This window comes from Parasteatoda tepidariorum, chromosome 2 (genome assembly GCF_982258835.1).
Source record: "Parasteatoda tepidariorum strain Cologne lab strain chromosome 2, Ptep-v5.0, whole genome shotgun sequence".
Classification (NCBI taxonomy): domain Eukaryota; kingdom Metazoa; phylum Arthropoda; class Arachnida; order Araneae; family Theridiidae; genus Parasteatoda; species Parasteatoda tepidariorum.
This window is the reverse complement of record NC_141756.1, coordinates 81,952,219-81,968,736: the sequence shown is the minus strand read 5'-3', so window position 1 is coordinate 81,968,736 and position 16,518 is coordinate 81,952,219. Positions and strand designations below refer to the sequence as shown.

At 29.1% G+C, this 16,518-nt stretch overlaps 1 pseudogene across 1 annotated transcript; it reads right to left on the bottom strand.

Annotated features, from left to right (window-relative positions):
• Positions 1-2,788: 2,788 nt before the first annotated feature.
• LOC110282489 (uncharacterized) lies at positions 2,789-15,577 on the bottom strand (annotated as a pseudogene). The gene is made up of 2 exons (XR_015431213.1): positions 14,101-15,577; positions 2,789-4,885 (listed from the first exon to the last, which is right to left on the bottom strand). The product of XR_015431213.1 is annotated as an uncharacterized LOC110282489 (transcript).
• Between the last annotated feature and the right edge of the window lie 941 nt (positions 15,578-16,518).

Sequence of the window (16,518 nt, the reverse complement as noted above, 5' to 3'; positions counted from 1 at the left end):
TACACGGTTAAATAATAAATGAAGAGGATAAAATATCTTATTTTCTCAAAACTTTTCGGAAATAAGTTATGAATGAAAACATTTGTCTATAACTTTTTTACATTTTGATTGTTCTGGGCAAAGAGATTACTTCGTTAAATAGAAGCTTAGATAAATTTATGTACATTTTTCTATTACAAATGTATTTCAAGATAATTTACACCATAAATGAATTAAGTTAAAATACAAAATTATTTGTTATATTTACCTATATACGAAATAAAATATTTAAAAATAGATTTAAAAATCGTATTTTTGTATATACAATGCTTGGATAGGAAATTACGTCAATCACAAGCTTTTACTCAAACTAATTAATAAGAAACTTTGCTCTAGTCTTTTCTTATTTCTAATTTTATAAAACAAAACATCAAAATTGAGGCTTGCTATGGTTTTTCATGCATTATATAATTATTTATACTCAGTAGCATCAATATGGCGTTAATTATTGCCGATGCAAGCAAAATTTCTGTTCTTCTTAGGTTCGAAATATATATTTCGAACCTAAGAAGAACAGAAATTTTGATATCTCATATTTTTTACATGATTTGCCCGAACAATCATTGATGGATCAATTCAGAGCATTCTTATTAAGAAAAAAGACAAATTAACAAAATTATTAGGTACTACCGGGGAGTGCACGCCTTTTAACTTTGCTTAAAAACGATGGTATAAACTTTTATGTCCATCATTTTCTAAGGCACAACGATTAGAAACTTTTTATATTCGTATAAAAATAAAACATAATTTTGGAATATAAAAGAAAAAGGTACCTTTTAAATAGTTTTATTTATCTATTTAATATCAATTATAATTTATCTAGAGTTATTTATCTATTAAGACTTAAACAATATAAGCCATATCGCTAAATTTTTCTTCCCCTTTCCCATCCGGTCACATTAATTTTCGGGATGCTTGATTGTTATTTTACGGTTTCTTCAATTTATTATTTTCATTCTCGACCGTATTCATAGAAGTAAAATTCATACCCCGGGAATGTCGGGGAATATAATTTTCCACAAAATGCACGGCCTATAGTTTAATTTAAAATTAACTAGTTTATAAAAAAATTTTGTCTTGAAAAATTGATCCGCAGCGTTTAATATTATAATTTTTAACCATTGTTGAAATAAAGTTAATTTGAAACGAAATATCTTTTTTTATTTATTTATTGGTTAATTTTATAAATCGCGGGAATTTTTTTGAGTCGAATGTATTCCAAAATACTTTAATAGACTGTCAAATAATTTGGAGAAGCCGCAGATTTAGAAAGGATCAGATTGCACAATGCTTCAAAATATAAAGATAAATGCAATCCATAATTAAGCCTTTTATTTTTTTAGTCTTTATCGATATCATAAATCTAATAAGTACAAAATATACATAATAGTGGATGCGAATCTTCTAAACGCATCTGAGAAAAGATAAAAACGGAATAGTTAGAAAATTTATTTGGGAAAGAATATTTAACAAAATTTTCAAAATCTTTGTATTCTTCCTTAATTTTTTGAGCTCAAGCTTTTAGATATATGCAATCATATATTTTGATAAGCTCATATATTGGAAGCTCCGTTACCACAATTTTTAATATAACTTTTGTCGGGTGCTCAAAATGACATGAAAAAACATACACGAGTTGCTAAGTAAAGTTCAATGAAACTGACGCAGAAACGTTATAAAAACATGAAAAATCATTATACGAAATTTTAAAACCTGATCGATTGCTAAAGAAAACAAGGAGGATGTGAAATCCAAATGTTTGAAATATTTGCCATACCAGGTTTAAATTTAATCATCCTGCTTTCCTGAATGATAATTCGTCAGATTTTGAAAAGCTTATTTTCTTTCTTGTTTGAAAATTAATCTGCGACCGCTAATGTAGATACGGTTTTTACTTTATTTTTGAATACAATTCTAAATTAAGAACAGTATTTCGTTTACACTCTATTACTTTGTCTATTACACTCAAATGGTTAAAAAAAATCAGCTTTATATATGTATAGTCTGAACTTGTAAAGATTTTCTAAATTTATTTTAGAAAATCATAATTACTTTTATAAAAAATGCATACCTGCATGCAAAATATTTCATTTATTTCTAATTTGTTTTAAAAAATTCAATATCCATTATTTTATATGCGAAAAATAATTTAATTAAAATGTACCATAAAAAAAGTAAAACCTTTATTCTCTGAGTATATTGTGCTTTAAGTATTTTGTGTTCTTTTGAAAAGTGTTCTAGGTGTTAATTGCTCAGAAGCAGAGAAATTGTTCCAAGTAGAATCCATTGCGGAGCAATTGTTGATATGAGCGATACTTGGATAAATAAAACTAAATACATGTATACAAATTGGGATTCGATTCAATGCGAAATTGAAGATTGGGGTTAATAAAAACAATTAATTCAGTATCAAAAACATAATATTAATTAAGAGTGTAGTCTCTGTTAAAGAGCCGACCCAGGCGTTCAGGTATTACCGCTCGTTTCTGGGTTGCTCAGCTCACTAATAATAGCAAAATACTAGTTCTTTAGTTGCCAGCCCTGGGGGTTGCTCGCATACCTCAGTTCTAATAGATTGCTCTGTTTAACGAGCATGAATTATGTGTAAATTAAATTAATTATGAATATAAAATTATATCCTGTCTCTAGTAAAATAGGCAGTTCAACCCAATGAATTTAAGTTTTCATACATCGCATCATGTACAATAATAAATCACACCATAGTAAACACGACGGTGAACAACCAGAATGCTATTTTGTGAGAATATTTTATTACACACACAAAAAAAATTACATCATCCAGCCTTATAAATTCAACTTTTCATAGGGCTGAGTAATCTCATTTGACAAAAAGTACAATATCATCTCACACCATACAAAAGTTAGGGTATTCAATCTTATGAAATCAACTTTTCATATGTTGTATAGTGTACAATAGTAAATCACACCATAATAAACATGACTATGAGCAACCAGAAAGCTATCTATGATGTCATAAAAATATTTTATTACACACAACAAAAATAGATTAATTAATATTAGGAACATAATTGTTAAAAAAAATTTAACAACCTTACTTTTCATAAAATGTGACAACAAATCACTTCACATGAACATCATTAAAATAGCTTTAAAAAATTGTTAAAAAATTAAATGAAATAAATTTTAAAGAATGTCCTTCACAAATTTATAAAATTTCATTAAAAAACTTGCAAATGCAATTTCAAAGTAAGTGCATTTTATTTTAATTGTCTATAGACAAAAAAAAAATCTAAATATATTTTGTACAAGATATGGAAATTGTATTAAAAATAATAATTTTAAAAAAATATCTTTGACAAATTTTTTAAACTTTATTTCTTTATCCATTATGCTATAATACACAGTATAAGTATAAAATTAAATAAAGTGCATTATATTTTAACTGTTTATAGACAAATAGAAATATTTATAATAAGATATTGAAAATGTGCTTATTAGAAAAGAACTACAAATTAATATCATACACTTATACATAAAGACCTCATGACAAGAATTTTTTTAATGAACAGGGCAGATATCTAAAAATGACAAATTAAAATCATTTGCATATTTACTTATTAAATTTTATTATTTAGTTAAATAGTTTTTGGAATTTAAAAAAAAACTTAATTATGATTTAAGATTCCGATAAAAAATAATTTTGATTATTTTTTAAGAGTTTGAAAAATCTTGTGCATTTTTCAAATTTTCGGTTGATTATAAGCTCAAAAACATTTAAATGTAATTAAAAAAATTATGATCAATAAATACTTAAATGACTTGCTGTGAAGAACAAGAAATTGATTTTATGAAACAATGTATACTACTTTATATGTTTCATAAACAAACTAAGAATAAGGCTTTTAACCAGTATGAACACGAATGTGACTGGTCAGTTTATTTTTTAGTGCAAAACTCTTATTACATATACTACAAGAATAAGGCTTCTCACCAGTATGAAGAAAAGTGTGTAGTGTCAGATAACCTTTTTGCGAAAAACTCTTATTACATATACTACAAGAATAAGGCTTATCACCAGTATGAACACGACTGTGTGTAGTGAGATGACTTTTTTCTAAAAAACTCTTATTACATATACTACAAGAATAAGGCTTCTCACCTGTATGAACACGACTGTGTCTTTCCAGACTATTTTTGTGTGAAAAACTCTTATTACATACACTACAAGAATAAGGTTTCTCACCAGTATGAGCACGACTGTGTCTAGCGAGTTGACTCTTTTCTGAAAAACCCTTATTACATATACTACAAAAATAAGGTTTCTCACCAGTATGAGCACGACTGTGTCTAGTGAGTTGACTTTTTTCTGAAAAACCCTTATTACATATACGGCAAGAATAAGGCTTCTCACCCGTATGAAAACGACTATGTCTTTTCAGACTACCGTTATGTGAAAAACACTTATTACATATACTACAAGAATAAGGTTTCTCACCAGTATGAGCACGACTATGAATGGTCAGACCAGTTTTTAGTGAAAATTTTTTATTACATATACTACAAGAATAAGGTTTCTCCCCAGTATGAACACGACTGTGTCTATTCAGAATCATTCTTTCTGGAAAACTCTTATTACATATAATACAAGAATAAGGCTTCTCACCAGTATGAACACGACCATGTCTAGTGAGATGACTTTTAAGCGAAAAACTTGTATTACATATACTGCAAGAATAAGGCTTTTCACCAGTATGAATACGACTGTGTCTTTTCATATTACTTTTTTCTGAAAAACTCTTATTACATATACTGCAAGAATAAAGCTTCTCACCAGTATGAGCACGACTGTGTTTATTCATAATCATTCATGGAAAATATCTTATTATGTATACTACAAAAAAAAGGCGTCTTACCAGTATGAATTTTACAGCGATTATTTGGACTTTTTCATGAAAATCTCTTATTACATTAACAAGAATAAGGTTTGTTTACAGGATGATACTTATTCTGAATTAAGTTAGGCCTTTACAAACATAGTTATAGCATTAATAACTGCATTGTAGAACTACAAAAAAAGAGCATGCTGCAATCAAGTCACTTACTTTGACTTAAATTTTAATTAAGTAAAATATAATACTAAAGCAATATGATCTATTAATAGGTGCATCTGTGAAGCATTAATTTAAATTAATTATACTGAGATGTAAACATATTTTATTTTTCACAACCAACTTTAATATTTCTCTTTTGTCGAACATACCAAGAAACAAAAGTAAATTAAATTATTTAACTTTATGATATTAACATAATAACTATTATGACCATGAAATTATCAAATTTGATTTCATTAGCATTTTATTCACAAAGACACTGCAGAAATATAGTTCATTATAAACCAAGAAAGGCAACAAAAAAAAATTTCACTTTCACTGACTTAAAGGGTTTGAAATTATCTATAAAGATATTAAAAAAACATTAATTTCCAATTTTTATATCGATGTTCAATTATGCACAAGCTCTTAATCATTAGCATAAATACGAGAAAGTCAACAAAGTTTATCTCTATTTACGAGTATTAAATTGCACAAAACTGAATACGGAAAATATTTTCTCAGTGTGAACAGGAAAATCACAATTTTAATTTCTTGCGTATAACTGAAACGATTGTCTGCAACTGTAATTTCAATCTATTTACCACTGTTTAATAATGCACTACATGAAAAGTTTGTTTAAAGTGTTACTTAAACGAAATTATTCTTTTTTTCCTTTATTGATTTATTACAATGAGTGCTTAAATAAATTATATCCATATTATGAGCACAAAACAATAAAATGAAACTAATTCTTATTGTGTAATTTTTAGAACAGAAGTAAAATGTTTTATAATAACGAAGAATAATTGTGAACTACAATTGGAAATTTATCGATACTAACATTAAATATCCATGTATGAAAATAATTTTCTGTTAGAACATCATTTCAACTGTGACACACATTGCACAGAGACTATTTGCTGTTAGTGTTGCTACATAGAAAGAGATTGCCTTTACTAATAATATTTCCTTTACTCAAGGAGAATTTTCACACACTGAATGAATAGTTTATTGATTATATAAATCATAAAGAAAACACAATATTTTTTAAAAAAATATTTGTGCAGGCACAATTTGAATTTTATTAACTGTCAGCAAAAATGTATTTTATCATTCACATCGATTTTTTTCGGTATGAAGAAGATAATCTATGAATTAGATCTCCATGGAAATAAACATTGCGATGAGAGTTGTTTACATTATCGGTTGCCTACTTCTGCTCATCTGATCTCAAGGATCTTGGGACAGATTTTGACCAGTAGAGGACGCTACTTGCATGCCTCTTTTTAAGGGAGTATTCCTACTGCATTGTAAAAAATCGCGTATGTGATTTCGAAGAAGCCACAGAGAAAATGACCAGTATCTGAAATATAATTCGCAATCGCAACGCTCGAGTACGCCGTCTAGCGGGAGCCTGTAAATATCGGACATTAATTTATCACGTTTTCATTTAGTTCCATCAAAGTCATTGACTGAATCAGACGCCATTTTTTAGCAGCAAATAAGAAGCAAAATTTCCTTAAGGAAAAGGCCGAAGAACTTGAAAAAAATCTCCAGAATATTAGTAAATCTTTCAGGAACAGAACACGCCAAACATTTGAAGAAAAATTCCTCAATAATTTTTAATTTCTATTATCAACAAACTTGCAACTTCCGATTTCGGATACTGTTACAGATGTGTGTATTAAGGTCAAATGCATTTCTTCTGTCTTCAATTCATTACGAATTAAAGTGAAGTCAACATTGCTTTCGTCATTCCAGTGAATAAATATGAATTCAGAACATACAGAATTGTAATAGTTGTAGCATATTCTTCTTCGTTATAGAATAGTATATATTTCTGTATCCATATAATTCGGAAAACAACAATAAAAAATTATCCAAGTTACTTGAAATAGTGCCATTTGTGCTGATTCTTAATTAATTTAAATCGTTTTCTTGGTAAGTTTTTTTTAATTTTGAAAGAATAAGTTCAACTAGAATTCAGCTATTCTGTTTTTAGCTACATATTCAAATTCATATCAATTATAAAATTTTGCTGTGTAGTATGTTATCTAAAAGTAATGAAGGTATAAAGTATGTATCTATTATTTGAGAATAAAGTTTTCAAACAAGGAACTTATCATTTTGGAATTCTCCGGGAATCATAAATCAGGTAAGTGCAATGATTTTTACAATAAAAAATTTGCTTGTAAATATTTTTTTTTCATTTGATGATGGTTCTCTACAGAATGGTTTTTTACGTCTGATTAAGAACTATATGAATAATAAAAAAAGAAACAATATGAAAGTTTTTATTTCAATGTTAAGAATTCTTAAAATCGTTTTTTTTATCCTAAGAATTCTTTATTTTCCGTTTTTTAGTTTATAATTTTTTGATAAAAATTGTTCTCAAAATACATTTGAAAAATTAAATGGTATAACATTATGTGTTTATGTATACTTCTTGTATATTCCAATGTTTGAAATAATACGATTCAGAAAAGTATGGAATAAAAATTCGGTACTTTCGTATTAACGCCACCGCCGCTACAGATTTGGCGGTTTTTAAGTGCCGCCAATCTACACTTAAAATTTTTGCGACAATTCATAAAATAAAACACTTCATTTAAAATCAAAATAGTTAATCGGATTTCGGTGGAAAATGAGCCGATATAGAGTTTAGCATAGATTCAAAACAATCATATCGCCATATGAACTTTGATGAATAAGATTCCAAATGAAATAACATTTCCAAAACGTACGTTTACCAAGATAAAGTTTTATGTTGTGGGAATTGGTACATTTTCGTTTTTTCGGTAAAATATTTCCCTCCTGAAAAAATAAAATTGCATCTTGTTTTGTTTTTGGCAAATCCCAAAGACGAATATTCGTAGCTCTAAAAATGGCGACAAAAAAGAATTGTTTTTTTTTTTTTTTGTTTCGTCAGCATTCTTTATTTTACGTTTCTTAGTTTCTAAATAATGATTTTTATTGAAACTTGAAATTTTTTGATAAAAATTGCTGTCAAAAAACGTTGTTTACAAAATTAAATTTCATAAAATTATGAGGCTTATGTATAGTTTTTGTTCATTTTAATTTTTGAACTAATATGATTCTTAAAACTATAGAATGTAAAGTTTAAATGGGCCTTCCATGTTATATCATTAAATTTAGTAATACTATTTCTCGGGCATTAGGTTTTAACTCTTATAAGAATATACATATTTTTCCGATGTGTTTTGGATGTTCCTTCTCTAATAAAAAGAGATACCATTTTGTTTTCGGTTGTACAAGAAAGAAGATCAAGCATTTTACTTTTTTAAATTTAATAAGGCACATTAAAGAAGGAACGTTGCAATGCTACACGCTACATTAACGACGTCTCCAGAGTAACTGAATGACGGTTCATATAGAAATCGCAGGTATGCGTCTCATACAACAACGCCCCCTATAGTTCGTTGCGATCGCGAATAGTCACACAAGATTCAAACAATGCCAACAAACAGTTTATTTACGTCGCACTAGAGCTGCACAATGTGCTATTGGCGACGGTCTGGGAAACATCTCTGAGGATGATCCGAAGACATACCATCACAATTTTGATCCTCTGCAGAGGGGATGGCTCCCCTGATTTGGTAGCCCGATGACCTGCACGCGAAGTCGAGCACTTTACGATAAAACAGTTTAACGAGGACCAATACCGCACACCCTATGGTCCCTACGCAGACTGACCGCAGTCAGTGATGCTTGACTTTGGTGATCTGCTGGGAACCGTGTCTTAACGATCAGTCCACTGTGGGACCCGGTAAAAAGGATACTGGACAGAGGCACTTGACCTTAAAAAAACATTGATGCAGGGCATACCGGGCAGTGGCATTGAACTTTAAAAACATGTAGGGTATACAGAGCAAATGTATATCGGGCCGTTGCCCTTAACTAGACCTAGTATATATTTCGGACATTTACCAAAGCGACTATGTGATTGTCAACATCCACCGGCGGAAATTAACAACCACCAATTTCCGTCATTCACAATAACGTAATTAAATTTTGTCTCATAGTATTGGAGTTATCTGCGGAACTGGTAGTATGTTTTGGTACTGATTTGATTGAATCATTAATTTCTAGGAAAAGAACCTAAAGCAAGCACGTGCCATACCCCAAACTTTTTTCAAAAAGTTTTTTCTTTAAATCCTTAAAATGATATATTATTTATTTTATTTTTTTTTGCTTTAAAAATGTAGATAATTTATCTGTAATTTAGCAAAATAAAAGTTTAAATTTAACGATGCAACGAAATTTAAGCATTAATGCTAATAGTTGTATTTTAATGCAATTGTTGTATTTATTTAGTTAATAATGGAAGTTAGCAATTATTTATGAAAGATAAATTTCTTTTTAATTATCTTTATTTTCGATTATACAGTGAAATAATTTTTAAAGACACCTTTGTTAACATCAAAAGTTTAATATTGATTTAATTTTTTTCTTTTAAAATTCTAAATAACTTACAACATTATCGAATTGAAAATTTATATTCTGATTTGTTTTAAGGTTTAATTTCTTGGCAAAACTTGATTTGCTATGATGAATGTTCTTAGAACTTTTAACTAATAAGTTCCATTTCATACGATATATCCTTTTTTTTACTACTAATTAATTTGAAATTAAGCGTACGATTTTCTTTAAATTTCAGTAGATGGTGATGTTTAAAACTATTTTATTTTATTATCAAATAACTTTTTAAAATTTCGCTTCGACTATTTAAGACCGGATTGCTTCAAATGCGTAACAATAATAAGTGGCAGAATAAATTACACGGTTAAATAATAAATGTAGAGGATAAAATATCTTATTTTCTCAAAACTTTTCGGAAATAAGTTGCGAATGAAAACATTTGTATATAACTTTTTTACATTTTGATTGTTCTGGGCAAAGAGATTATTTCGTTAATAGAAGCTTAGATAAAATTAAGTAAATACATTTTTTCTATTACAAATGTATTTCAAGATAATTTACACCATCAATCACAAATGAATTAAGTTAAAATACAATATTATTTGTTATATTTACCTATATAGGAAATAAAATATTTAAAAATCGTATTTTTGTATATACAATGCTTGGATAGGAGATTATGTCAATCATAAGCTTTTACTCAAACTAATTAATGAGAAATTTTGCTCTAGTCTTTTCTTATTTCTAATTTTATAAAACAAAACATCAAAATTGAGACTTGCTATGGTTTTTCATGCATCATATAATTATTTATACTCAGTCTAATTATTGCCGATGCTGGCAAAATTTCTGTTTTTCTTAGGTTTGAAAAATCTTAAATTTTTTACATGATTTGCCTGAACAATCAATCATTAACAAATCAAACAATCAAATCTTTTATACCAATCATTTTCCAAGGCACAACGATTAGAAACTTTTTATATTCGTATAAAAATAAAACATTATTTCGGAATATAAAAGAAAAAGGTTATCTTTTAAAGAGTCTTATTTATCTATTTATTCTTATTTTTTTTTTTTTTAATTTCCAATGAGCTGCACAATCAGTCTTGCCGATGAGCAGACCAAGTGCGTTCTCTAGAAGTGGTATACACTCCTTCAGGTCCACCACAATGGGTGAGATACCGTTGGCCATGTTAATTTGGACGTCTAGTTTCTGACACTCTAGATGGCAGCACCGAGACTCTATTTTGGATGCTAAAGTGCGCTAGGAATTTAATTTTGTCGGAATAAGGCACTCCACGGATCTTTTACACGCCGCATAATCATACGACATGTAGGCTCAGGATTTTCTGCGTCCCGAAAATCTGGTGTCTGGGCAGGGGATCGAACCCGCATACTTGGACTCAGAAGGGCGACGACAAACCAACTGCGTCACCCAGTCACTCTATATAATATCAATTATAATTTAACTAGAGTTATTTATCTATTAAGACTTAAATAATATAATCCATATCGCTAACTTTTTCTTCCCCTTTCCTATCCGGTCACATAAATTTTCGGGACGCTTAATTGTTATTTTACGGTTTCTTCAATTTATTATTTTCATTCTCGACCGTATTCATAGAAGTAAAATTCATACCCCGGGAATGTCGGGGAATATAATTTTCCATAAAATGCACGACCTATAGTTTAATTTAAAATTAACTAGTTTATAAAAAAAATTGTGTCTCCTTGAAAAATTGTTCCGCTGCGTTTAATATTATAATTTTAAACCATTGTTGAAATAAAGTTAATTTGAAACGAAATATCTTTGTTTTTTATTTACTGGTTAATTTGATTTATCGCGTGAAATTTTTTGATATATTTGAGTCGAATGTATTCCAAAATACTTTATTAGACTATCAAATAATTTGGAGAAGCAGCGGATTTAGAGAGAATCAGATTGCACAATGCTTCAAAATATGAAAATAAATGCAATCCATAATTAAGCATTTTATTTTTTTAGTCTTTATTGATATCATAAATCTAATAAGTACAAAATATACATAATAGTGGATGCGAATCTTCTTAACGCACCTGAGAAAAGGTAAAAACTAAATAGTTAGAAAATTTATTTGTTTCAATGGTTTGGGAAAGAATATTTAACAAAATTTTTGTATTCTTCCTTAATTTTTTGAGCTCAAGTTTTTAGATATATGCAATCATATATTTTATATTGGAAGCTCCGTAACCACAGTTTTTAATATAACTTTTATCGGGTGCTCAAAATGAAATGAAAAAACATACACGAGTTGCTAAGTACAGTTCAATGAAACTGACGCAGAAACATTATAAAAACATGAAAAACCATCATACGAAATTTTAAAACCTGATTGATTGTTAAAGAAAACAGGGAGGAGATGAAAGGCAAATGTTTGAAATATTTGCCATACCAGGTTTAAATTTAATCATCTTGCTTTCCTTAATGATGATTCGTCAGATTTCTAAAAGCTTATTTTCTTTCATGTTTGAAAATTAATCTGCGACCGCTAATGTAGATACGGTTTTTACTTTATTTTTGAATACAATTCTAAATTAAGAACAGTATTTACTGAACCCCGTTTACACTCTATTACTTTGTCTATTACATTCAAATGGTTAAAAAAATCAGCTTTATATATGTATAGTCTGAACTTGTAAAGATTTTCTAAATTTATTTTAGAAAAGCAATATTACTTTTAATAATATAAAGCAAAAGTGCATATAAAATATTTCATGCATTTCTAATTTGTTTTAAAAAATTCAATATCCATTATTTTATATGCGAAAAATAATTTAATTAAAATGTACCATAAAAAAAGAAAAACATTTATTTTCTGAGTATATTGTGCTTTAAGTATTTTATGTTCTTTTGAAAAGTGCTCTTGGTGTTAATTGTTCAAAAGCAGAGAAATTGTTCCAAGTAGAGCAATTGTTCGATTTGAGCGATACTTGGATAAATAAGACTAAATACATATATACAAATTGGGATTCAATTCAATGCAAAATTGAAGGATGGGGGTCAAAAAAACAATTAATTCAGTATCAAATACATAATATTAATTAAGAGTGTAGTTTCTGTTAAAGAGCCGACTCAGGCGTTCCGGTATTACCTCTCATTTCTGGGTTGCTCAGCTCACTTAATATTATCAAAATACTAGTTCTTTAGTTGTGACCCTTGTTGGTTGCTCTAATATCTCAGTTCTAGTAGATTGTTGTGTTTAATGTGCATGTATTATGTGTAAATTAAATTAATTATGAGTATAAAATTATATCGTGTTTCTAGTAAAACAGCAGTTCAACCCAATGAATTCAACTTTTCATACATCGCCTCTTGTACAATAATAAATCACACCATAATAAACACGACGGTGAACGACCAGAATGCTATTTTCGGCAAAAATATTTTATTACAAACACAACAAAAATAGATTAATTAATATTAGGAACATAATTGTTAAAAAAAAATTTAACAACCTTACTTTACATAAAATGTGACAACAAATCACTTCACATGAACATCATTAAAATAGCTTAAAAAAATTAAATGAAATAAATTTTAAAGAATGTCTTTCACAAATTTATAAAACTTCATTAAAAAACTTGCAAATGCAATTTTAAAGTAAGTGCATTTTATTTTAATTGTCTATAGACAAAAAAATAGAAATATATTTTGTACAAGATATGGAAATTGTATTAAAAATAATAATTTTTAAAAAATATCTTTGACAAATTTTTTAAACTTAATTACTTTATCCATTATGTTATAATACACATTATAAGTATAAAATTAAATAAAGTGCATTATATTTTAACCGTTTATAGACAAATAGAAGTATTTATAACAAGATATTGAAAAAGTGCTAATAAGAAAAGAACTACAAATTAATATCATACACTTATACATAAAGACCTCACGGCAAGAATTTTTTTTTAATGAATTGGGCAGCTATTTAAAAATGACAAATTAAAATCATTTGCACATTTCCTTATTAAATTTAATTATTTAGTTGAATAGTTTTGTGAATTTAAAAAAAAACTTAATTATGATTTAAGATTTCGATTAAAAATAATTTCGATTATTTTTAAAGAGTTTGAAAAATCTTATGCATTCTTCAGATTTCTGGTTGAATATAGGCTCAAAAACATTCAAATGTGATTTAAAAAAATTATGATCAGTAAATATTTAAATTACTTGCCTTGAAGAACAAGATATTGATTTTATGAAGCATTCTATACTACTTTTCATGTTTCATAAACTAAGAATAAGGCTTCTCACCAGTATGAACACGACCGTGTCTAGTGAGATGACTTTTTCGCGAAAAACTCTTATTACATTTACTACAAGAAAAAAGCTTCTCTCCAGTATGAACATGACTGTGTTCTTTCAGATTATTTTTTTGTGAAAAACTCTTATTACATATACTACAAGAATAAGGTTTCTCACTAGTAAAAGCACGCCTGCGTATAGTCATATTACTTTTTAGTGAAAAACCCTTATTACGTAAACTACAAGAATATGGCTTTTAACCAGTATGAACACGACTGTGGCGGGTCAGACTATTTTTCAGTGAAAAACTCTCATTACATATACTACAAGAATAAGGCTTCTCACCTGTATGAACACGACTGTGTATTTTCAGACTACCTTTGCATGAAAAACTCTTATTACATATACTACAAGAATAAGGCTTCTCACCAGTATGAACACGTCTGTGTAGAGTCATATAACCTTTTTGTGAAAAACTCTTATTACATATACTACAAAAAAAAGGCTTCTCACCTGTATGAACACGACTGTGTATTTTCAGACTACCTTTGCATGAAAAACTCTTATTACATATACTACAAGAATGAGGCTTCTCACCAGTATGAACAAGACTGTGTAGAGTCATAAAACCTTTTTGTGAAAAACTCTTATTACATATACTACAAAAAAAAGGCTTCTCACCAGTATGAGCACGCCTGTGTCCGGTGAGATTTTGTTTGAGTGAAACATTTTGATTGCATATACTATAAGAATAAGGCTTCTCACCAGTATGAACAAGATTGTGTAGAGTCATATAACCTTTTCGTGAAAAACTCTTATTACATACACTACAAAAATAAGGCTTCTCACCAGTATGAAGAAGACTGTGTCATGTCAGATTACCTTTTAGAGAAAAACTCTTATTACATATACTACAAGAATAAGGCTGATCACCAGTATGAAGATGACTGTGTGAAGTGAGATGACTTTTTTGTGAAAAACTTTTATTACATATACTACAAGAAAAAGGCTTCTCCCCAGTATGAACACGGATGTGTCTGTTCAGAATCCTTCTTTCCGAAAAACTCTTATCACATATAATACAAGAATAAGGCTTCTCACCAGTATGAACAAGAGTGTGTTGTGTCAGATTCCCTTTTAGAGAATAACTCTTATTACATATACTGCAAGAATAAGGCTTATCACCAGTATGAAGACGACCGTGTGTAGTGAGATGACTTTTCTGTGAAAAACTCTTATTACATATACTACAAGAATAAGGCTTATCACCAGTATGAACACGACTGTGTGTAGTGAGATGATTTTTTTTAAAAAAACTCTTGTTACATATACTACAAGAATGAAGTTTCTCACGAGTATGAGCACGACTGTGTTTAGTCATATTACTTTTTTCTAAAGAACTCTTATTACATATAGTACAAGAATAAGGTTTTTCTCAAGTATGAACTCAACTGTGTTTATTCATAATCATTCATGGAAAATATCTTATTATGTATACTACAAGAAAAAGGCTTTTAAAAAAAATATTTGTGCACGCACAATATGAATTTTATTAACTGTCAGCAAAAATATATTTTATCATTCACATCGATTTTTTTCGGTATGAAGAAGATAATCTATTAATTAGATATCCATGGAAATAAACATTGCGATAAGTGTTGTTTACATTATCGGTTGCCTACTTCTGCTCATCTGATCTCCAAGATCTAGGGATAGTTTGTGACCAGTAGAGGTCGCTACTTATTATTCACGATCGCAACACTCGAATACGCCATCTGGGGAGAGACCGGTTCAATGCTTTTAGCCCTTCTCCCTTCCCTCTCCTCCTCTTTTCAGTTGTATAGGAATGTACTATGATATTTTCCCTTTTCTTAATATTTTTCCTTTTTATTTAATAAGAATATTTTTTAAAATTTCCATAATACTTTTCTTTAGAACTATGTTTAATGTAGTTCTCAGTTCCATATAGTTTTTCAAGTTAAAAGATTTCAATCTATATGAAAATCAAGAGAGAAACTAATGTACTTCCTTCCTCTATGACTTTCCACACGCTAATGGGGAAAGCATGTGAAGTGTTGCCATAGGAAAAGAGTTCTGCTCTACGCCACCTGCAGCCCATTTCGATCGCCAATATATATCAGCTTATCCCCTTTTTAAGGGAGTATTCCTACTTCATTGTGAAAAATCGCGTATGCGATTCCGAAGATGCCACAGAGAAAATGACCAGTATCTGAAATAGAATAGTTACACAAGATACAAACAATGCCAACAAGCAGTTTATTGTTGTATTTCATTTACGTCGCACTAGAGCTGCACAATGTGCTATTGGCGACGGTCTGGGAAACATCTCTGAGAATGATCCGAAGACATACCATCGCAATTTTGATCCTTTGCAGAGGGGATTTCTCCCCTGATTTGGTAGCCCGACGACCTGCACGCGAAGTCGAGCACTTAACGATAAAACAGTTAACGAAGACCAATACCGCATACCCTCGGTCCCTACGCAGACTGATCCAAGTGGTCACCCACCCGTACACTGACAGTAGCCAGTGATGCTTAACTTCTGTGAGGAACCGTGTCTTAACGATCAGTCCACTGCGGGATACATAATTATATAATATGTAAATAATACATAATTATCGAATATGTAAATAAATTACATTTAAACTTACCAAC